Source organism: Pelophylax lessonae, assembly GCF_965119305.1.
Source record: "Pelophylax lessonae genome assembly, chromosome: 6".
Taxonomy (NCBI): Eukaryota; Metazoa; Chordata; class Amphibia; order Anura; family Ranidae; genus Pelophylax; species Pelophylax lessonae.
The window spans coordinates 44,914,216-44,938,488 of NC_138773.1; the positions used below are offsets into that span (position 1 = coordinate 44,914,216).

The 24,273-nt window shown below is 41.4% G+C and overlaps 1 pseudogene across 1 annotated transcript in view; it reads left to right on the forward strand.

Annotated features, from left to right (window-relative positions):
• LOC309558573 (astacin-like metalloendopeptidase) overlaps window positions 1–24,273 on the forward strand; it is an 84,281-nt pseudogene that overhangs the window by 12,972 nt on the left and 47,036 nt on the right. The window contains exons 3-5 of the transcript in view: window positions 16,144–16,185; window positions 19,440–19,592; window positions 21,255–21,372. The product of the transcript in view is annotated as an astacin-like metalloendopeptidase (transcript). The remainder of the gene's footprint in view (window positions 1–16,143; window positions 16,186–19,439; window positions 19,593–21,254; window positions 21,373–24,273) is intronic.

Below are 24,273 nucleotides of genomic sequence, written 5' to 3' on the forward strand. Positions count from 1 at the left end.
TCTGCTGACACCTGCTGCTATCCGATCTGATCCTGTCCGTGAAATCCAGATGGATGGAAACCCTATTTTACATCCGTCTGGAGCAGGGGTCTTCAAACTACGGCCCTCCAGTTGTTCAGGAACTACAATTCCCATCATGTCTACAGTAGTTAGGTCTGTGAATTTCAGACTTTTACTATGCCTCATGGGATGTGCAGTTCCGCAAAAGCTGGAGGGCCATAGTTTGAAGATCCCTGGTCTGGAAGATCGGATAGGATCATTCCGTTTTCATCCGATCTCCCATAGAGGAGAGCGGGACTCTGACAGGTCCATCTATGCACAGAGAGTAGAGATGGATCTGTCATCCACCTGCCCAGCGGGGATCGGCGGCTCAATCCCCCGCTGAGCAAAACTAAGTCCACCAGGCGGAAAGTCCATGTGAAAGGACCCTGACACTAAGCAGATGCCTAATGCGTGTTCACTTGTATTTTAGAACATTTCTGCCATACTGCGCAAAATGATTCCGCATGTCCAGCGCAAGTCGCAGCTGTTTTCCATTTATTTTAATGATGCGCAAACATTGTTCTTGCACGCGCAAATGCACCAACATGTTCTTAAAGCGGAGTTCCGGCCACAAAAAACAATTTTTACATAAAAATACTCCCCTAATCCTAAGCTATCGCCAATTACACTAACCCCACATTACAGTACATTACAGTTATGGAATAAAGATAAATTCTTACCATTAAAATTGATTGCAGAGCGCGGCCATCCCTGGAGTGGGCATCTGAAGCCACTGTGTCCCCCGCTGTGTCCCTCTTCCTAGTTCTTGGCTACCCAGAATGCCAATCGCAATCTCGCGCATGGGCTATTTTGAATTTCTTTGTAATCATTGGGGTACTTCCCCCTTGGGCAATACTACCTTCTGTGCCACTATTGTACCCACCACCATTAACACCAAGTGAGGGATCTCATAAAATAATTAACGCAAGCTTGTTAAAAAAATAAATAAATTATAATTTAAAAAAAAAAAATGTAAAGTACCCCTGTCCCACCAAAGGCGAACGTGCACATGCGTCCCACACGCACAGTAATGTGGGCAGTAATTCTAGAAATAGATCCTCTCTGTAAATAAAAATTGGTGACCTTTAAAGGCTTTTAGGGCGTTGGCTAAGGATAGTAAATTTTACACAATGTTCGGGCGTGTGCAATTTAAAAACATGACGTGTTTGTTTTATCTTTAAGCCCCCGTTCACACTGGGGCGACCTGTCAGGCGACCTGGTCGCCTGACAGGTCGCCGTAGGTCGCCTTCCATAGAGAAGCTGCGGACCCGTTCTAATAGGAGCGACACAAGTCGCTCCGACTTAGAAAAAGGGTCCGGAGCTTCTTTGGGGCGACCCGGAGCGACCTGCATAGACTTCAATGTTATGAAGTCTGTGCCGGCCGCTCCGAGGTCGCGGGGCGAGCAGCGCGCCGCGACCTATGAGGTCGCCCGGCAAAGTAGCGTCGCCCCAGTGTGAACGGGGCCTTATATTGTACAAAAAAAATTGGGTTATGCGTTGTGTTTTTTTTTTTTTGCATTACAGTTCAAAAAAGTGTATTTTTTCCTCAATAATTGTATTTGAAAAAACACTGTGCAAATACCATACCAAATACATAAAAAACACCCACCTATTTATTCTCTAGGGCCTCTATAAAAATATACAATATTTGGGGGTTCTAGTTTTCTAGCAAAAATAAGTTGATTTTTACATGTAAACAAAAGCGTCAAAAAAAAAAAGCCTGGAGCTGAAGGGGATATTTAAATACAAAGGATGTGAAGAATGATTGGATTTTAACCTCAATCTGTGAACAATATTGTCATTATGTGGTGTTCATTTGCACAAGTTGAGATTACCTCGGATGTTATCAGAGTTAGAACAGTGCTGCCCCTCATTTATTTCAGTTATTTTTTTCTGGCCAGGGCAACTTTTTACAACTTTTATACATTTTTGGACACATTTTATTCTAGAAGTTATTGTACCCCCCCCCCCAAAATTTTCTGCTATTTTCTGTAAGCGGAGGCCTTGGAGAATAAAACGCTTGCATTGTTTTTTATGTTGCATGATATTTCCGCATTTATTTATCAAATGCATATTTTTTTGGAAAAAATACACTGAAATGAATTTTAGTTCAAACACAATATTATACCCAATTTTTTTGGTAAAATATGAAAGATGATGCTGCGTAGAATAAATAGACGAGTCGAGAATAATGTCAAATATTTGCACACGTCTATGGAATCACAAAAAAACTATGGTATCCAAAATTCTCCAGAGGTGACACTTTAAAAGACTTTTTAAATGTTTAGAGTTAAAGTGATTCTAAAGGCAGAAGGTTTTCTACTCTAATGCATTCTCTGCATTACCACAAAAAAAACCCCTCTGCATGCAGCTTCTCCTCGGACCCCCTAAAAACGTACTCGAGACCAATCAGAATCCAGAGATGTGCATGAGAGCTGAGACTCTTTTCGCGCTCTCCCACCTCATTGGCTCAAACACAGCAGCAGGAGCTATTGGCTCCTGCTGCTGTCAATCACATCCATTGAGGAGCGAGCAGGGAGCAGGGTTGAAATGCGCTCTGTGTGTTAATGCACAGACAGAGGGTGGCTCGGGGGCAAGCCCACATAAGTGCCCATAGCACTTGTGGGCACTCGGCAGGGGGAGGAGCCAGAACCGCTAAAGGGGCACCTGAGAAAAGGGGAATTTGGGCTACTCTGTGCAAAACCATTGAACAGAGCAGGTAAGTATAACATGTTTGGTATTAAAAAAATATATATATATATATATATTTTATATTGTTTTGTCCCTTTGTTGAAAGGACGTTTGGAATGTTAATTTTTATGCACATATTGAAATAAAAAGAATAAATAAAAAACAAGCAAGCATTTACAGGCGCTTTATCACTGTGAATTATGGCTCTGAAATTATTGCTCTCGCTCTGATGTTTGCGTTATTTAATGGACAATTGCGCGGTCGTGCGACGCTGTACCCAAATAAAATTTATGTCCTTTTTTTCCCACAAATAGAGCTTTCTTTTGGTGGTGTTTGATCGCCTGTGAGATTTCTATTTTTTGCGCCATAAACAAAAAAAGAGCAACAATTCTGAGAAAAAAACAATAATTTTCACATTCTGCTATATAACATTCCCAAAAAAAAAATTTGAAATCAAATTTTTTTTTAACATTTTAGGCCAATTTGTTTTCTGCTACATATTTTTAGTAAGAAAAAAAATTGCAATAAGCGTATTTTGATTGGTTTGAGCAAAAGTTATCACATCTACTATCTACGGGAAAGATTTATGTCATTTTTTTTTTTTTTACTAGTAATGGCGGAGATCTTTTGCGGGACTGCTACATTGCGGCGGACAGATCCAACCCCTAACTGACATTTTTTACACTTTTGGGGGTACCAGTGGCATTACTACAGTAATCAGTGCTAAAAATATGCACTGTTATTGTAATAATGACACTGGCAGGGAAGAGGCTAACAGTGTGGGTAATCAAGGGGTTAAATGTGTACCTAGGGGCGTGTTTCTAACTGCGGGAGGCATGGCTTGTGAAATGACCATAGAGACATGTGATCCTATATACAAGGATCACAGGGGCTCTATGATCATTCCAGGGAGAAGGACGGTCAGCTGTGTTTACAACAGCCGACCTTTTTTCTCTCTCAGCGGGGAACGCTCACTGATGTCAGTCAGCAATCGAAAAACCACCTGCCCGCTGCATCAGCTTCCCCGCTGACGAGCGGGGGCGGGAGTGTGCCGCCGGCGGCGCACGCTCACCCCCCTAGCTCCCTGCGCGACCAACGTATACCTACGTCAGTTTGCGCAGGAGCGGCTGCCTGCCACAGTATAATTGCGGCGGGCGGTCGTAAAGTGGTTAAGGCTAAAGCCAGCCATAGATAGATTAAATCTCACACGGTTGAGTAGGGACCAGCAGAGTTTCGATCCATGTATGGGCAGGCTGGTTGTACTAAATTTGATCCATTGATTGACTTGAGTACAACCATTTTGTCAATTTTTTTACATGTGATTACTGCTGGCAGCTATAACCACTCGCAGTAATCACTGTGTTCTGCTCCCTGCCAGCAGAGCAGAATAGTGATGTTGGAGTGATTCCCCCGTCAACACTTACTACATTTCTAGGTGAATCAAGCAAATTTATTTCCTTCCACCCATGGTGGAAGGAAAGATAATCAAATCATCTATGGCTTGCCTAAGTTTACACTTGTGGTTGGGGGGAAGAGGGGGTAACACCTGGCAGCTGAGTCAAGTTTTTACCTCCCCAGCTGTCCCCCTTAAGCTGCAGATGATTGGGGTTGTATACTTGCCACGGCCTCCCTGTCACATGCAGTGGCAGTACAAGTATAAACACAACCCATTTAAGGGAATGGGGTTAAGCTGCAACCACCCTGCAACCTTAGTTGGCAAAAGCAAATTCCCCTAAGGGAATTTTAATCATGTGTTAATAAAAGGTGTGTTTTTTTATACAATATGTTTTTTCGTACTTATACCAAGTGCCTTTAAAGTACCAAACCCTTAGACCGCATTCACACTGAAGTGGCACGACTTCTGCACGACTTCGGGGGCGACCTGGAAGTCCCGTGCACCGCGACTTCCGCGCTCCGAGGTTGCCCCGAAGTAGTACAGGACCCTTTTTCTAAGTCGGAGTGACTTGTGTTGCTCCTATTAGAACGGGTCCTGTACCAGTCAATGGACCGCGAGGGACCGCGACTTCTCAGGCTGACAAGTCGCCTGACAAGTCGCGGTAGTGTGAATGGAGCCTTAGAGGAATTTGCTTTTGCTGACTTTGTATACAGGGATGTGGCACAATAATTCAGAGAAACTTTTGCCGAGAATATTTATTTATTTGCAACCGTAGTTGTAGCATGTTGTTGGGGACTATTAGCCAGACTTGTATAAAGTACTCGAAATTTCTACTTGAGTAAAAGTACAAGTGCTCGATCAAAAAGTGACTTGAGTAGAAGTGGAAGTGCTCGCAGAAAAAGTTACTTAAGTAGAAGTACTAAAGTATTCAACATTTTTTTTACTTAAGTATTGCAAGTAGTTTTTTCAAAAAATTTGCTACTTAAGTACTAAAAGTAAAAAGTACCAGTAGTTTTGAAAAAAAATTTCTACTCAAGTACTGAAAGTAGAAGTACAAGTACTGTGTTATGTAGTTATTAAAGAAAGAAGTCAAAAGTTTGAACATCATATTGTTTTTTATTATTTCAAATTATTTATTCAAATGATTAACCTGTGTTTTTTAGTAGTTTCTTGATGCACTTTAAGCGCTGTAGCACCATTTATTTGTTTGTTTCATATTTTCTTTTTATTGGAAAGATTTGGTATAGCAGCTTTTATTATACACAGCCTTTATTTTCGTATGCGCTGATTTACAAATGACATTATACACATTTTTTTGAGCTTTATGCAACCTGCCATCTACTGTTCTGGCAGTGGTAATTTTTTTAAAAGTAACGAGTAACTATGCAGCACAAAAAAAAAATACTTGAGTAGAAGTATCGAAATCATTGAAAAAATGTAGTGAAGTAAAAGTGGAAGTAGGAGAAAAAAATTCTACTCTAGGAAAGTACAGATACCGCCTTTCAGTACTTAAGTACAGTACTTAAGTAGTTCTACTTCGTTACTATACATCTCTGATATTAGCCTCTGTTCACACTAGGTCGGATCCGACTTCGGGTCGACCTGTGAAGTCCCGTGCAGCGTGACTTCGGCGCGACTTGCACGGACTTCATAAAATGAATGTCTATGCAAGTCGCTCCAGGTCGCCCCAAAGTAGTACAGGACCCTTTTTCTAAGTCAGAGCGACTTGTGTCGCTCCTATTAGAACCGGTCCTGTACTACACTATGGGACACGACGGTGCGTGATTTGTCAGGCTGACCAAGTCGCCTGACAAGTCGTACCAGTGTGAATGGAGACTTATGGTGTGAATACACGACTAGAATATCGCCCGATCATTCGACCACCGACTTTTGAAAAAGTATTTGTCGGTCGAAAACGTTGCCAGCATACACGGTCCGAATATCGCCCGACCGTTGCCCGCCGACCATCGAAACAGTGTTCGTCGGGCGAAAACGTTGCCAAGAACGTATACAGATTTAAACTGAACGACCTCAACACCAACGTATAGAATATCGTTCTTTCGCAAACGAGACGACAGAATTTTTCGGGTTTTTCAAACTGTATTTTTCGTTCACAATATGGACATCGCTCATTGATGGCTGGACATTAACGAGTAGAATATCGGCCGATCGCTCGCTGAACAGAAATTTTCGGCCGATTTTCTTATCGTGTATTCCGGACATTAGAGAAGGAGCAGCATTGAGGAGGAAACATAACACCTTCCAGTCTAAAGTGGGGTACGCACTAGTAGAAAATCTGCTGAAAATTCCCGTCTGAGGTAAAATCTTACGATTTTCGGCTAGTGTGTACACAACTTTCAGCAGCCGATGTCGACATTTTTCACCAAAATTTTTAATCATCCGTCCCCAGACGACCAACTTTCGTTTAATGTGTATGCAGTATGTCCGCGATACGAAAGACCCGCGCATGATCTGAAGTTGCTGACATCCCGGAAGTCTAGGAACAAATGTCCCAAAAAAAAAAAAAAAATCGGACGAGAAATTTTGTGAACATTTATACACTGTCAACTAAAAACGGTTATGAAGGCTGAGCAAGAGAGAGAAAAATCGGAGGATATTTCGTCCAATTTCTGTCAAGTGTGTACGAGCCTTAACACCCTCTGAAAAGCAACTCAGCAGGGGCTTCTCTATAGAGAGTAATGCTAATGCAACTGAGCCCTAAGGCTTTATTAAATTCTCCTAAACTAATCTTATCTTGCAGGAAATCTCAGGTACGATATTTATGAGAGACTGATAAGGTCACTTAACCACTTTACCTCTGACCTACGTCGCTGGACTCCTCCCCCTGTAGGCGGCGCTCGCGCGCCGCGGAGGCGCGCTCCCGCTGTTTTCATTCACAACGGGAGTCGGGCCAGGGGAGGAGCGGCGGCAATCGCCGCCGCTCTTCCCCGATCGTCGGGGAATCGAGTTTGGAGATCCGCCCGCCTGTGTAAACAGAGCGGGCGGATCTTCTAAGTGACAGGGAGTGACAGATCGGAGTGTTCAGCATAGCTGAACATGCGATCTGTCCCTGACTCACTCAGTCACCTCCCCCCACACACGTCAGTAAGCACCAGGCATACATTAACCCCTCCCTCTCCAATAAAATTAACCCCTTCCCTGCCAGTGTCATTTTTACAGTAACAGTGCATATATATAGCACTGATTACTGCAGTAATGTCACTGGTACCCCCAAAAGTGTCAAAAATGTCAGTCAAGGGTCCGATCTGTCCGCCGCAATGTCGCAGTCCAGCAAAAAAAATCGCAGATCGCCGCCATTACTCGTTAAAAAAAAAAAAAAACACCAAAAATGACAGAAATCTTTCCCTTAGTTAGTAAACGCAATAACTTTTGCGCAAACCAATCAAAATACGCTTATTGTGATTTTTTTTTACCAAACATAGGTAGCAGAAAACAAATTGGCCAAAAATTTTTAAAAAATTTGATTTTTACATATTTTTTGGGAGGAATTTCATATAAAAAAATGTTAAAAATATTGTTATTTTTTCAAAATAAACGTTCTTTTTTTGTTTATAGCGCAAAAAGTAAAAATCGCACAGGTGATCAAATACCACCAAAAGAAAGCTCTGTTTGTGGGAAAAAAAGGATGTAAATTTTGTTTGGGTACGACGTCGCACGTCCTCGCAATTGTCAGTTAAAGTCGCACAGCGCCGAATCGCAAAAAGTGGCCTGGACGTAAGACAGCAAAATCCTCCGGTGGTAAAGTGGTTAAACCTAAACCCTTAACTGAATCATGACTTATCACTTTTGTGACATCCCCTCCAAGACATTCATAAACTGAATAATCATTGCGAGAGATGATCAAAACTTGGGTGACTTCATCAAACTGTCTATGGGCACCCTGATGGGCAGCAGATGTGAAACAATAGTAAATGGTGATACCTGCCTCCCATGGTGAAATAATGACACGGGAACATCAAAGTATAATGAGGGGCGTAGCCAGCAGGATTGGCTAGTGGAATATAAAGGACATCAGAGGTTAGAGCTAAGGTACTAAACCAGAAGCCTCACCAAAGGAGTCTCTACAGAGCAGCATAGAGAAAATGAGGACCTTACTACTTCTTGCTGCTATGTGCAGCCTGTGCTTGGCTTTACCTGTTCAGGTGGGTAAAAAACTCATTCATATCTTTAATATCTGCAATGACGATGTGCTTTGTATCGATAGTAGCAATATTGCCTAATCTACATGTGTAATTTTTAGCAGTATATAACTAAAATATTCATCTAAAATTCATTCCTGAAGACTGGGACTAGTTTTAAGACCCGTACACACGCATCAATGATTGGCCATGAATTTTCGGCCAACGTCCGATCGGCTGATTTTCGGCTTGTTAGTATGATGCTTCCGACAACCGACTCCGACTTTTCGGCCGAAAAAAATCTAGTGTGCAGGCTATAAAATTTTTGTTGGCCGTCACCACAATGACAGATTTTCCGTCAGTCAGTACAGATTTCGGCAGACAAAAATCTGATAAGCAAGAAAATTCGTGTGCAGTCTAGAGCACATTCCAACCAACAAAACACCACTCTGGACAAAAGTCGGACGATTCGTCGGCCGATAATCGTTGCGTGTGTACGAGGCATTAACAAAGTTTGTTTTAACCATGAAAAATGAAGTAAATAGTCCCAGATTAATTTATTCGTACATCAGTCTTTCTCAAACTTTTCAACACAGAGGAACCCTTTGAAATTAATTTCTGGTCTCGGGGGAACCCCTGCTAAAAGTTAAAAATCTACAATTCATGACACATTAGTGTGACAGTCAGTGGGAAGAATGCTCCTTACTCTAGTCATGATTGGGAAGAATTAGCCCTTAAGGGTCCTTTCACACGAACGATCCGATCCACTTGTCAGTTTTTTAGGCGGATCTGATCGGATCCTCCATGCATCCCTATGGAGCAGCGGATGTCAGCGGAGACATGTCCACTGACACCCGCTGCCATCCGCATCTGATCCTGTCCTTGAAATCCGGACAGATGGAAACCCTATTTTCCATCCGTCCAGGGGATCGGATGGGAACGGATGAGAGCGGACAGGCGGTCCACTCTCATCCGATTCCCCCATAGAGAGCAGCGGGGCTCTGACACCTCCCTCTCCACACACAGAGCAGAGACGGAGCTGTCTTCCGCCTGCTCAGCGGGGATCGGCGGATCGATCCCGCTGAGCAGAGAACGGAGCTCATCAGAAGGCGGATCATGTGAAAGGACCCTTACAGATAGCTAAATGTAAAATGGTGTCATTGGAAACTTATCTGAGAGGTAGAAATTGCCCATTGCTCAAGGAACCCCTAGAAACCTCAGGAGGAACCCTGGTTGAGAAACCCTGTTGTACAGACTACAGAGACCTTTTTGATTTTTCCTGAAACTCCCAGAACTGATGCAATGAATCAAAAACATTCACAGGTAAAATGGTTGTTTTACATAATTAGCTTATCATGAATCTGCTCCATTTTTTTTTTTTTTTTTTGTATAAATCTATGTTTGACTCAAGCATGTTTGAATACATTTAGGCCAGGCATCGAAAAATCAAAAAAAAAAAAAAAAACGGGCGTGTGTTTTGGTAGCAAATGTAAAATTAATTTTTTTTTTTATAAGTCTAAATGTGAGATCTGAGGTCTTTTTGACCCCAGATCTCACAATAAAGAGGACCTGCCATGCTTTTTTTCTATAGCAAGGAATGCTTACATTCCTTGTAGTAGGAATAAAAGTGATCACATTTTTTTTTTTTAAAGGAACAGTGTGAAAAAAACAAAACAAAAAGTAAAATAAATAAAATTAAAGCGCCCCGTCTCTCCAAGCTCGTGTGCAGAAGTGAACATATGCGTAAGTTGCACCCACATCTGTAAACAGTGTTCAAACCACACATGTGAGGTATTGCCACGATCGTTAGAGTGAGAGCAATAATTCCAGCACTAAACCTCCTCTGCAATTTTGAACTGGTAACCTGTAAAAATGTTTAAAGCGTCGCCTATGGAGATTTTTAAGTAATGTAGTTGTCGCCATTCCACTAGCATATTCAATTTTGAAGCATGACATGTTAGGTACCTATTTACTTACCATAGCATCATCTTTCACATTATACAAAAAAAATTTGGCCAACTTTAATGTTTTGTATTTTTTTTTTTCATTCATGAAAGTGTATTTTTTTTAAAAATAATTGCGTTTTAAACACTGCTGCGCAAATACAGTATGATATAAAATATTGCAACGACTACCATTTTATTCTCTAGGGTGCTAAAAAAAAAAATATATATATATATATATATATATATATTGTAGAATTTGGGGGTTCTAAGTAATTTACTGAGTAAAAAATTATATTTTAAACATGTAAAAAAAAAATTTCAGAAAAAGGCCTGATCCTTGTATACCCCCGTGTGGTGTTTGTACCTATAGGTAAGCCTATAACAAGGCTTACCTATAGGTATTGTAAATATCTCCTAAACTTGCACCGTTTAGAAGATATCTACATTGCATGCAGCCGATGATGTCATCGGCGCATGCGTTCTGAAGGAACGGCCGCCCGTGCTGTTTCTTTAGAGTCCTGTGCTGTATCCGGCAACTTCCACGTGCATGCGTGGGAGTGACGTCACGCGGCTCTGGCCAGTAGCACACCCGGAGTCTGCAGACCCGGAAGGAAGATGGGTGAAGATGGATGCAGCCTCCAGCGGGGACGACGCAGGGTTCGTTTGCAGGTAAGTGTAACATAATGTGCTAGCATGTGTCGCATACTAGCTTATCATGCATTTACTTTGCAGGTAACCAAAAAGAAAAAAACATTTACAGGCTTTACTTCCTCTTTAAGGAAAAAACATTTTTAGGTTTTACAATGACTTTAATCTTAGCTTTTTAATGAAAATCCTGCCCTGTTGCACTTTATTCATCCCCAACTATTTAACCACTTGCCGACCGCCGCACGACTATTTACTGCGGCGGTCAGCCCTTCACAGGCAAAGTGACGTACTACGTCGCTAGCCTGTGAGGGTCTAGGGAGAGGGAGAGAGCGAGCGTGCACCGCTGGAGGCGCGCTCCCTCTTGCTCCCGTTCCCCCCCGATGTCCGCCGGTCACTCGCGATCGTCGGTTACACTGGGAGAAAGGCAGGCGGCTAATGTAAACAAAGCCGCCTGTCATTCTTCCCTGTGTAACAGCACAGATCATACGGTCCTGCTATGTAGGACCGTAGATCTCTGCTGTTACATGAAAAGCCACATCCAATCACAGTTAGAAGCACGCCCCTAGGGACACACTTAACCCCTCCTTCGCCAATAAAGTAAACCCCTTCCCTCCCAGTGTCATTTTTACAGTAACAGTGCATATGTATAGCACTGATTACTGTAGTAATGTCACTGGTAACCCCAAAAGTGTCAAAAATGTCAGTGAAGGGTCCGATCTGTCCGCCGCAATGTCGCAGTCCCGCGAAAAAAAAAAAATCGCACATCGCCGCCATTACTCGTTAAAAAAAAAACAATAAAAATTACAAAAATCTTTCCCTTAGTTAGTAAACGCAATAACTTTTGCGCAAACCAATCAAAATACGCTTTTTGCGATTTTTTTTAACAAACATATATAGCAGAAAACAAATTGGCCTAAAATGTTAAAAAAAAATTGATTTTTACATTTTGGGGGGGGGGGGGGGTGAATTTCATATAAAAAAATGTGAAAAATATTGTTACTTTTGCAAAATTGTCGCTCTTTTTTTGTTTATAGCGCATGATCAAAAAATCGCACAGGTGATAAAATACCACCAAAAGAAAGCTCTGTTTGTGGGAAAAAAAGGACGTCAAATTTCATTTGGGTACAGCGTCGCACGACCGCGCAAACGTCCGTTAAATTCACGCAGTGCCGAATCACAAAATAGGCCCTGGTCAGGAAGGGGGTAAAATCTTCCGGGGCTTAAGTGGTTAAAGGTTTTAATGATGTCCTTTCCCTTCTTTACTCCAGACTGTACATATTAAATTCCTGAAGTCTCCTCTGATATGTTTTATCCCTCAGATCTTTCACTCTTTTTGTTGACCCTCTCTGAACTTCTGGACTTCTATCTTGTCCCTATCTTTTTGTAAGTGAGGTTTCCAGGACTTGACACAGATGAGGTCTAACTAAAGATCTATATAGGGGAATCAGTACCTCTTTTCTCCTATTGGTGACCCTTCTAAACCTAGGATGAATCTTAGAATTATATTATCTTTTAAATGTCTTCATCTCAATCCTGTGAGAAATTCTAACTTGAAACTATCTGGAACTGTGAGTTTTTCCTTTTTTTTTAAAAAAAGTCTGATAGTCAAGTCTGGCGGTTAATGTCTTATGCCTACCAGACTTCAAAATGTAGTCATAAATGTTCAGTAGGTCCTATAACATCTGCCCAGACAAGTAATGTCATGGTGCACTCGTCACAATGTCTATTTTTCCAGCTGTAGCTAAATATTTCCAAACTGTATGTTTTAGTCGAAAGACTGAGGTTCCCATAGGACGCCATGACTCTTGACTATGTGTTTAATACTGGTTAAAGACTTAGCTAACTGGCTCTTCTGAATTCTCCATACTTCAGCCCAGCACAGTCCTGTTTGTTGTTTTGGTCTTTACTTACTAGTCAGGCTTAATTGAATTACTTATTCTGTTGTCCTGCTTAACCACTTGCCAACTGCCGCACGACTATTTACTGCGGCAGTCAGCCCCTCACAGGCAGAGCGATGTAGTACTACGTCGCTAGCCTGTGAGGGTCTAGGGAGCGAGCGCACCCCCCCCCCCCCCCCACGCGTTTGACCGGCAGACCTCGATGTCTGCCGGTCATTCGCGATCGTCCGGTGCAGAGGGAGAAAGGCAGGCGGCTAATGTAAACAAGCCGCCTGTCATTCTCCCCTGTGTAGGAATAGTGATCATACGGTTCTACTATGTAGGACCGTTGATCACTGTTCCTACACCTCAAGCCACACCCAATCACAGTTAGAATCACGCCCCTAGGGACACACATAACCCCTCCCTCTAAAAAAAGTTAACCCCTTCACTGCCAGTGTCATTTTACAGTAACAGTGCATATGTATAGCACTGATTACTGTAGTAATGTCACTGGTACCCCCAAAAGTGTCAAAAATGTCAGTCAAGGGTCCGATCTGTCTGCCGCAATGTCGCAGTACCACAAAAAAAATCGCAGATCGCCGCCATTACACGTTAAAAAAAAACAACAAAAATGACAAAAATCTTTCCCTTTGTTAGTAAACGCGATAACTTTTGCGCAAACCAATCAAAATACGCTTTTTACGATTTTTTTTACCAAACATATGTAGCATAAAACAAATTGGCCGAAAATTTTAAAAAATTTAGATTTTTACATTTTTTTGGGGGAATTTCATATAAAAAAATGTGAAAAATATTGTTATTTTTGCAAAATTGACGCTCTTTTTTTGTTTATAGCGCGTGATCAAAAAATCGCACAGGTGATCAAATACCACCAAAAGAAAGCTCTGTTTGTGGGAAAAAAAGGACGTCAAATTCGTTTAGGTACAGCGTCGCACGACCGCGCAATAGTCCATTAAAGTCACGCAGTGCCGAATCGCAAAATAGGCCCTGGTCAGGAAGGGTTTAAAATCTTCTGGGGCTTAAGTGATTAAATGACCCCCCACCTATCAGATTTTAAAGGACCTAAACTCTGATCCATCATGTAGTGCAGGTCCAAAGTATTATATTAGTTAAGTCTTGTTGGTTATGCCAACATAAGGGAAAACATGATTATTATTCAGTAAGTCATATTGAAGATTCATGTATGAAATTTGAAAACACAAATACAATGAAAGGTGGTACCAATTCTAACTGATCAGTTTATATCTTTCTGTAATCCATAATAGATGAATTGATATGTCAGGTGTTGCATATTGACTACTTTTGTTAATGGAATTGTGTGTCTATTTCATCAGGATTTACAAGAAAGGGAGACGATGGAGATACAAGGTAAAACCTAAGGGGCTGGTTAAAGTTCTGAATAAACACGAGTTGAAGGTCATACTTGAGTGGTAAATAGTTTGTCCAGTTATGGAATTATGCTCCAAAAAAATATGTATACTTACCAGAATAATTATATAGCCTGATCAGATGTTGCTGTTCAGATCCGCCTGTCTGTTTTTTTTTGGCGGATCTGAACGGTCCCCCCATGCATTCCTATGGGGCATCGGATGGCAGCGGAGACATGTCCGCTGACATCCGACCCGATCCGATCCGTCAAATCTGGACGGATGGAAACCCTATTTTCCATCCGTGCAGCGGATCGGATCGGATGGGACTCGACGGTCCGTTCCCATCCGATTTACCCCATAGAGATGCATGGGGAACTGACAGCTGTCTCTCAGCACACAGCACGGAGACACAGCTGTCCTCCTGCTGCTCAGCGGGGGATCGGCGGCTCGATCCCCCGCTGAGAAAAACGGAATCCGTCTGACGGACGGATAGTGTGAAAGGGGCCTTAATGTTACCCATCTTTGGATTATTCCAAGTGTACTACAGATTTGAAAATTCAAAAAACAATGTTCCTCTATTGGGGTTTCACAAAACAAATACTACCAGTCAGTTGGTATGTATAGTGCAGTGTTACCTCTACAGAAGTATTTACTTATCTTCTTGCTGACTGCCCCACGTACATTTACTGCGGCAGGGTGGCCGCTCTGTGCCAGTACGTGATCTGACAATTCCAGGTCTAGGGCGCGTACGTGTGCCGCTGGCGACCCGCTCCTTCGACTCAACATCCGCCTTTCTGTCAGAGGGGAAGTTACTGATCCTGTGTTTCCCCAAGTCAAAGCACCTCCCCCCACAGTTAGTAAGCACAACTTAGGAAAACATTTAACCCTTTGATCGCCCCTGATGTTAACCCCTTCCCAATCAGTGTCATTAATATAGTGACAGGGCATATTTTTTAGCACTGATCACTGTATTAGTGTCACTGGTCCCAAAAAAGTGTCAAAAGTGTCAGTTTGGTGTCCGATTTGTCCGCTGTAATATCGCAGCCACCATTACTAGTTAAAATAATAAATAAATAAATAAATAAAAATATCCCATAGTTTGAAGACCAATCAACATACGCCTATTGGGTTTTTTTTTTTTTTTTACCTAAAACATGTAGCAGAATACATATTGGCCTAAACTGATGAAGAAATTGGATTTTTTTTAAAAAAATTATTGGATGTTTTATAGCAGAAAGTAAAAAAATGAATATATTTTTTTCAAAATTTTCGGTCTTTTTCTTTTGTTTATAGCGCAAAAAATTGGAGAGTTGCCTCAATCTTGGCATGTATCATTGCCTGGGTAACTGTTTATAGTAGAAATTGTGCAAAGCATTGGTAACTTCCACGCTCTGACAATGGTCTGTTTTGCAGCAGCTGTGATATAGAAGAGGAGGCGGGATCGGTTCCTGGTCAACTCTAAGAGTCGGTTCACACTGGGGCGACTCAAAGTCGCCCTTACTTTGAAGCCGCCCGTGCAGCGTGACTTCATCGCGGCTTGCAAACGACTTCTCTAATAGAAGTCAATGCAAGCCGCTCCAAAGTCACCCCCAAGTAGTGCAGGAACCTTTTTCTAAGTTGGAGGGACTTGAGTCGCTCCTATTAGAACGGTTCCATTGCACTGAATGGAGCGCTACTTGTCAGGCGACCAAGTCGCCTGACAAGTCGTGGCAGTGTGAACCGGGACTAAGGGTGCAATATTGAGCAGTGCTGTTTGGGGGTCTGGAGGAAACGATTCTTCAAATAAGGGGGATAGGATAGAAAAAAATGTCAGCCCAAATAGATAGCATTGGGGTCCACAAGTCCACCTTCTTTACTATTTGTCTATCGCTGCAGGACTGTCCACATAGCTTGATCTGAACATCTGAGCATTCACAAGTCAGGCCTGTAATACATATACATATATTTATATATATAGTAACATTTAATACATGTAAGCTTGACACTGTATTTCTCCTCTTTACATGACAGGCAATAAAACCGTGACTGATCTGATTGAGGAAGTCAATAAAGGTAAGATTTTGTGCTAAATATTCTGTTTCAATAAAATAAATCACAGTACAGTACTATAGAACATAAAGTATATGCAGGCCTTAAGAAGGGATTCCACTTTCTTAAAAAAAAAATATATATATATATATATATATTAGTAACTAAGTAGAACTACTTCACTACTGTAATTAAGTACCGAAAGGCGGTATCTGTACTTTCCTGGAGTAGAATTTTTTTCTCCTACTTCCACTTTTACTTCACTCCATTTTTTCAATGATTTCAATACTTCTACTCCGATATTTTTTTTTTTTTGTGCTGCATAGTTACTCATTACAATTATAAAAATGACCACTGCCAGAACAGTAGATGGCAGGTTTCATGAAGCTCAAAACATGTGTATTATCAGCGCATACGAAAATAAATGCTACTGTATGTATAAATAAAAGCTGCATTTGAAATAATAAAAAACAATATGATGTTCAAACTTTTGACTTCTTTCTTTAATAACTACATAACACAGTACTTGTACTTTTACTTTCAGTACTTGAGTAGCATTTTTTTTCAAAACTACTGGTACTTTTACTTTCAGTACTTGAGTAGCAACATTTTTAAAAAAACTACTTGCAATACAAGTACAAAAAATGTTGAATACTTTAGTACTTCTACTCAAGTCACTTTTTGATTGAGCACTTCCACTTCTACTCAAGTCACTTTTTGATGGAGCACTTGTACTTTTACTCAAGTATGGGTTTTGAGTACTTTATACAACTCTGTATATATATATATATATATATATATATATATATATATATATATATATATGTATATATATATATATATATATATATATATACACAGTATCTCACAAAAAGTGAGTACACCTCTCATATTTTTGTAAATATTTTATTATATCTTTTCATGTGACTACACTGAAGAAATTACATTTTGCTACAATGTAAAGTAGTGAGTGTACAGCTTGTAAAACAGTGTAAATTTACTGTCCCCTCAAAATAATTCAACACACAGCCATTAATGTCTAAACCGCTGGCAACAAATTGGGTACACCCCTAAATCAAAATGTCCAAGTTGGGCCCAAAGTGTCAATTTTGGGCCAGTATTATTTTCCAGCACTGCCTTAACCCTCCTGGGCATGGAGTTCACCAGAGCTTCACAGGTTGGCACTGGAGTCCTCTTGAACTCCTCCATGATGACATCACAGAGCTGGTGGATGTTAGAGACCTTGCGCTCCTCCACCTTCCGTTTGAGGATGCCCCACAGATGCTCAATAGGGTTTAGGTCTGGAGACATGCTTGGCCAGTCCATCACCTTCACCCTCAGCTTCTTTAGCAAGGCAGTGGTCATCTTGGAGGTGTGTTTGGGGTCGTTATGTTGGAATACTGTCCTGCGGCCCAGTCTCTGAAGGGAGGGGATCATGCTCTGCTTCAGTATGTCACAGTACATGTTGGCATTCATGGTTCCCTCAATGAACTGTAGCTCCCAATGTCGGCAGCGCACATGCAGCTTCAGGCCATGACACTCCCACCACCATGCTTGGTTGTAGGCAAAACACACTTGTGGCAAAAAATAGGTTTCCTGCTCATGTCTTTGGCTCACTGATTTTATCAGAAGTCTTAGCTTAGATGCAAGTAACATTCTAGGCCTCCTGGGCAATGATAATTTCATTTTTTAAGAGATGTTCCCAAGGGTTAGTTACTTCTAAAGGGATATAAACACTGCTGCATCTTTCCTTATTAGAAGACAGTGCACCAGGTGGCTGTAATAAACAGACCTTCCCATTCAGAAATTGGTTCTGAAAGGTTATAGTGGAACAATTTGCTTTTTCTCCAGAACAGAAAAAGGTAGGATTCTACTACAAAGTTAAAATGTATATGGATTACCCACAGGGGATTTTTTTTTCTTTCCCCTGAACAATAAGCTTCACATATTTACTCCCTTTATGTCTGTTACATATACTATTGAAAGTGTTTGTTATATCTGTTTTATTAATGCAAAAACCAGCTGATGATCCTGGCAAAAATACAGTGAACTTGTAACATTATGTAGCATCAGACCTTCTCATTTATTTCTGTTAAGTATAGGGCACCTCTCTCGTGATATGGTAATAGAGGGAAAGTGTTCAATAGCCCAAACATACTAAAGTTCCTACTGTGACAACTCTACTCCTTTATACTTATAGTACTGTAAGTGAGGGCTGATGACCTAGGAACAGGAAGTGCTACTGGCTGCATCATCCGATGAAAAAAAGACAGGGGGGGGGGGGGGGCTTAAATAAACATAATGAAGCTCCTACATGTAAGGACTGGTAAATTGCAATATACAGTATTTTGCTTTTTGTTCGTAGGTTTTAAAAATAAAAAAAAGCTAATTAAAAAAGCTAATGATATAGTATATACAGTTGCGACACAAGTCATATTGTAATTGAATGTTATTAAAATGACCTTTCCTTCTCAATCTGCTGCCGCTGTAATTTTCTGTAAAGTGCAATGCAATATAGCAATCTGGAGGTGTTCTGTACACAGAATGTGTACTGAACATCCCCCAGATATGTCATTTCCTGCTTGTGTGATTGGCTCACTGATTTTTCCAGAAGTCTGCCTAAGACACAAGTCAGATTTCAGGCATCAATGCCCACCAGTGCCGCCTCATCAGTGCCACCTCATCAGTGCCTATCAGTGCAGCCTACCCGTGACCATCAGTGCCACCTATCAGTGCCCATCAGTGCAGCCTCATCAGTGCCCACCAGTGCAGCCCATTAGTGCCCATCAGTGCCGCCTCATCAGTGCCACCTCATCAGTAACTATCAGTGCAGCCTACCTGTGACCATCAGTGCTGCCTATCAGTGCCTATCAGCACAACCCCATCAGCAGACATCAGTGAAGGAGAAAAATTTCCTGTTTTTTTTTTTTTTTTTTTTCAAAATGTTATTTTATTTATAATTTATAAAATATTTATTTTCTTTATTTGTTTATTTAACAAAAAAAAAAAAACAGCAGGGATTAAATATCACCAGAAGAAAGCTCTATTTGTGTGGAAAAAAAAAAATGATAAAAATGTAATATGGGTACAGTGTTGCATGATCGTACAATAGTCATTCAAATTGCGACAGCACTGAAAGCTGAAAATTGGACTGATCAGGAAGGGGATGAAAGTGCCCTGTAGGCAAGTGGTTAAGTGGGATATTTTCGGGACAGCACTTGGGATGAACTTACACAATTCTGTTTAATTTAACTAAGGCTGTGTATTTAATCTTTTAGAACCAATAATGTTTGGGAAATATGTAATTGGGGATTTGGACATCGCTTACAACATGCAAAGGAGAAGTAATGCATGCCCCAAGGACATCTGCCTGTGGAAAAAATCCAACGATGGAAACGTTTATATTCCATACGTTATATCCAGCGACTATAGTAAGTAAATTTTTTTGTCCATCCATGTTCAAGTGAAACTTTGGGCAAAGACCCTTTTTGGAAATGATTTGGTATTGCTGAGTGTTTTATTGATTGAGAACTAGGAATTTAAATGATTTATTCACTTTTAAAAGTATCACGTAATGCATAAAATGGCTTTTGCAGTCTTACAGAGAATAATAATGCCATTATTTAACTTGGTGGTTAATAATGTCAACCAGTAAAAATTGTCGTCATAAGTGGGAACAGCAGTGACTGCCAATGGAAAGCAATTTGAAGTAGAACTGTGACTTCCCATTTAAAAAAAAAAAAAGTGCTGCCACACTTAAAGTGGCTGTAAACCCTCACATATACCTGGTGACGTGAACAGCCTCCGATGATACACAGAGATTAAATAAAACCTCCTACATAAGTTTTACTTGTATATGTGCTGTCTTCAGCTTTCTACAATGTTTAGAAAGTGTTTGTCCTGTTAGAATTGTCTCTTCCCGATTCACCCATGGGAGGGAAGTTTGGCCATACACTGTGAGACAGCTGATTGGAGGAAAGGCGCGTAACCCCCAACCCCCCCCCCCTCCACATAGGCAGAAACATGAAGAGCTGTGCTGTGAATAGACCAGCTCTCTGCTTATCTATTTATAGCACCCACCCTGACACAAAATTCAGACTGGTTTTATCTCAGATGAAGGAGAACTTGTCAGAAGTTATCATGCTGATAACAGAAGAACAGAGCAGGAGAAAGTCACGGAACTTAAGACTTTGAAGAGAGAAAAGTAAACACTACAGATAGTGTGCCCAGGTCAAGTTTCATAAATCAGGTTTACATCCACTTTAACTGTAAGCACACCTGAACTTGTTTTTTCCTTTACTGTAAGCTGCAGTGTCTCGGAAAGGGCACATGTGAGACACGAGTGAGTTAGAATAGCCAATCAGATTCATTTTACGTATGTAAGTTGAATGACAGTGGGCCAAGTCATGCAAATCATTCCCTTTTTTTCGCTTTATGGTTCGCTGTGCATGTAGAACCCACCAATGTATACTACAGAACAGAGACGGCCCCTTGCATAAAATGGGTTTTGATTTTGTGTGGGGGTTGGGTTTTTTGTGCAAGATATGGAACCTATGGTGCAATGGAAGAGGAAAAGGTGGAACTTAAAACAATTCTTTTTTTACACTATGCTGCATGGAGATCCATTTCTGGGCTCTGTAATAGAGAACTTGCGATCACTGCAGCCCTTCTTTTAAATGACCCTTTAAATGCTCCACTCATAGGATCAGCTTTGACCAACACTCAACATAGATTTGTGTCTGGTGGGGCAACCTCCCAACATGTGCACAAATTGGGGTTGATGGTTAACATGTTGGGTGGCTGTCCCATGGAGTGTGTAGATGTACCAACGTGTCTGTTAAAGCTGATCCAGCTAGTGGGATATCTAAAGGGCCAGTTAAAAAGTGCCGGCTTATGTACCTTTTGATAGATTTCAAATTTGATAGTTAATCCGCTTATGGTACACCAGTCCAAAGTGAACCCAAAAGTCCTTCCTTTACAGCACTGCAAAGTGCAAAACTTGTTAAGCTGATCACTTCTACTTGAATCTACAGTATTTACACAAAGAAAATACTAAATTTGTTTAGCTATATACTCATCTGTATCTTCTACAGGTATCTCTGTATCACAAGTAATACAGGATGCAATGTCCGAAATTGAAAGCCTCACCTGCATCCGTTTTATCAAGCAGACATCAGAGACTGATTACCTTAGTTATGAACCTCAGAGTGGGTATGTATGAATGGCATGTGTCCAAAAATGCCTGTAGAGAGCAAATTACCTGGTTACTTGCAGTTTCCACTCTAGATAAACATTCTATAAATGTTCTATTACAGGGGGTCTCCAAACTTTCTAAACAAAGGGCTGTTTTACTGTCCTTCAGACTTTATTGAGGTCGGACTGTGGCCATCAGGAGTACGAAATCCACCATCATTGGTGTCAGTGGGAGGAATTGTGCCCCATTATTGGTGTAATTGGGAGGAATTGTGCCAGATCATTGGTGTCATTGGGCCCAATTGTTGGTGTCATTGGGAGGAACTGTGTACCATCATTGGTGTCATTGGGAGGAATTTTGACCTTCATTGGTGTCAGTGAATAAAATAGCACCCTAAGGGCTGTAGAAAAGCAGGCAAAGGGCCACAGTTTGGAGACCACTGTTCTATTAGCTTCTCTGCTATTCTGTTTAGCCTCTTGGAGGGAGGTTAGTGGTGTACCCTCCATATGTGCAATGTGTGCAGTGCTCAGGGGCCCGAAGAGGCATGTGAACAAGAACAAGTGTGGGAAAATGCTGTTCATTTCCTCCTTCTGTGTCTTGGCTGCACTTTGGGCAGCGGGGGGCTGTTATATGCTGCCTGTCTTTGTGGGGGTGCGATTCTCTAAGTAGCCTGAGGTTAAACAAATTTGCCAACATCCCTTGTAATTGTATTTCTAGGGTTTTTGGGGCCTCAAACCAAGCGAAAGTGGGACTTTATAGGCAAAAAATATTGTATTTATACAAGTTTATGATAAAACATATTTTATTCAAAAATTATCATAGATTTAAGTACACAAAGGAATTTGTACACAATGGGCTAAGGGCCCATGGAAGTGAGGATGGTGAGAAAGAAAGAAGGTATGACATATTGTGAAATGGTGACCCCTGATGTTATTTTTCTGCTATCCATTCTTGAAGAGACTCTGGATGCGGCAGAAAACATCCGACGCGTTTCGGCTAAGATTCAACAGGTGCCTTTGTCAAGGATATCACCATGTCTAAAAGATACAATAGTATATAGTTATCTAAACAGTTGCTGCCCAAATACTTATGGGGGCGGAGAAATGTTATGTGTTACAAACATACAATTTATTTTTTGTATGCAGGAGTGCCAGATCTATACAGGGAACCTGTCTTCCTCCCCTTCATTCCCTGAATTGCAGCGAGAACTCATATCTGATTGAAATGCAGCTGATTCTGTAAATAGGTACATGGTTTAAGGTGATATCTATGGAGATCTGTATATGCACATTTATGGAAGGGTTAGCTACCTAGTGTGCTTTTATTCACTCACTTTTGTGGCTACAAAGTTCTGCGACTGCCATGGGGAGGATTCCATCACTTGTAGAGGTTCAGGGGTTTCCTGTGTCTGTCATGGGGGTGAGAGAGAGAGATTTCTATCCTACTTCATTTTTCAAACAAAAAATTCCGTATTGAATTCATCTGGCAAAAATGTGAAAAACACCCCTAAGAAAGGTGTCCGTATTTCATTTAGGTAAAAGACGTATGGTTAGTGCCGGTAAAAGGAAGGGGGAGATAGGGCTCTCTCAGACTGCAGATTCCTGGAGGGTGCTCACTCCTACCCTCCAGCGAGGGGAATAACATTCTCCTGAGTTCCCCGGCATCTTATATATAGGTCGGGCATGCACAGCACTGCGCCATGCGGTCTTGCGTGTCATGGCGGCTGGTCCTCTAATTGCGCATGCGCCAGGGAAGGCCGCGCGCGCAGTGGGGAGAGGACCGTCCGACCGGACTGATATATACAGGCGCCGCCGACACGGAGAGGAGGAGCCAAGGACCCGGAGGGGTCATAGGGGAATATGGGATGTGATTTGTATGTCCCCTGGCTGCTAGATGCCCCATATACATATGTGCACTGGGGTTTTCCGTGCCTGGGTGCAAATCCAGGGTTTGGAGCAGGAAAACTGGCAATCGGAACCCATGCACATTAATCTGGCATATCTGCATTTAAAAGAGCAAGTTTGGTTGCATGTTTAAAAGCACCGGACGGACGGTCCTCTCCCTGCTGCGCGCACAGCCCTCCCTGGCGCATGCGCAGTTAGAGTACCAGCAGCCGTGACACGTAAGTCCTTTACCTAAATGAAATACAGACACCTTTCTTAGGGGTGTTTTTCACATTTTTGCCAGATGAATTCAATATGGAATTTTGTGTTTGAAAAATGAAGTGGGATAGAAATAGTCTCTCTCTCACGCTCATGACAGACACAGGAAACCCCTGAACCTCTACAAGTGGTGGAATCCTCCCCATTGCAGTCGCAGAACTTTGTAGCCACAAAAGTGAGTGAATAAAAGCACACTAGGTAGCTAACCCTACCATAAATGTGCATATACAGATCTTCATAGATATCACCTTAAACCATGTACCTATTTACAGAATCAGCTGCATTCCAATCAGATATGAGTTCTCACTGCAATTCAGGGAATGAAAGGGAGGAAGACAGGTTCCCTGTATAGATCTGGCACTCCTGCATACAAAAAATAAATTGTATGTTTGTAACACATAATATTGCTCCACCCCCATAAGGAATTTGGGCAGCAACTGTTTAGATAACTATATACTATTGTATATTTTAGACATGGTGATATCCTTGACAAAGGCGCCTGTTGAATCTTAGCCGAAACGCGTTGGATGTTTTCTGACGCATCTAGACTCTCTTCAAGTATGGATTGCAGAAAAAAAAACATCAGAAGTCACCATTTCACAATATGTCACACCTTCTTTCTTTCTCACCATCCTCACTTCCATGGGCCCTTAGCCCATTGTGTACAAATTCCTTTGTGTACTTAAATCTATGATAATTTTTGAAGAAAATATGTTTTATCATGTTGTATAAATACAATATTTTTTGCCTATAAAG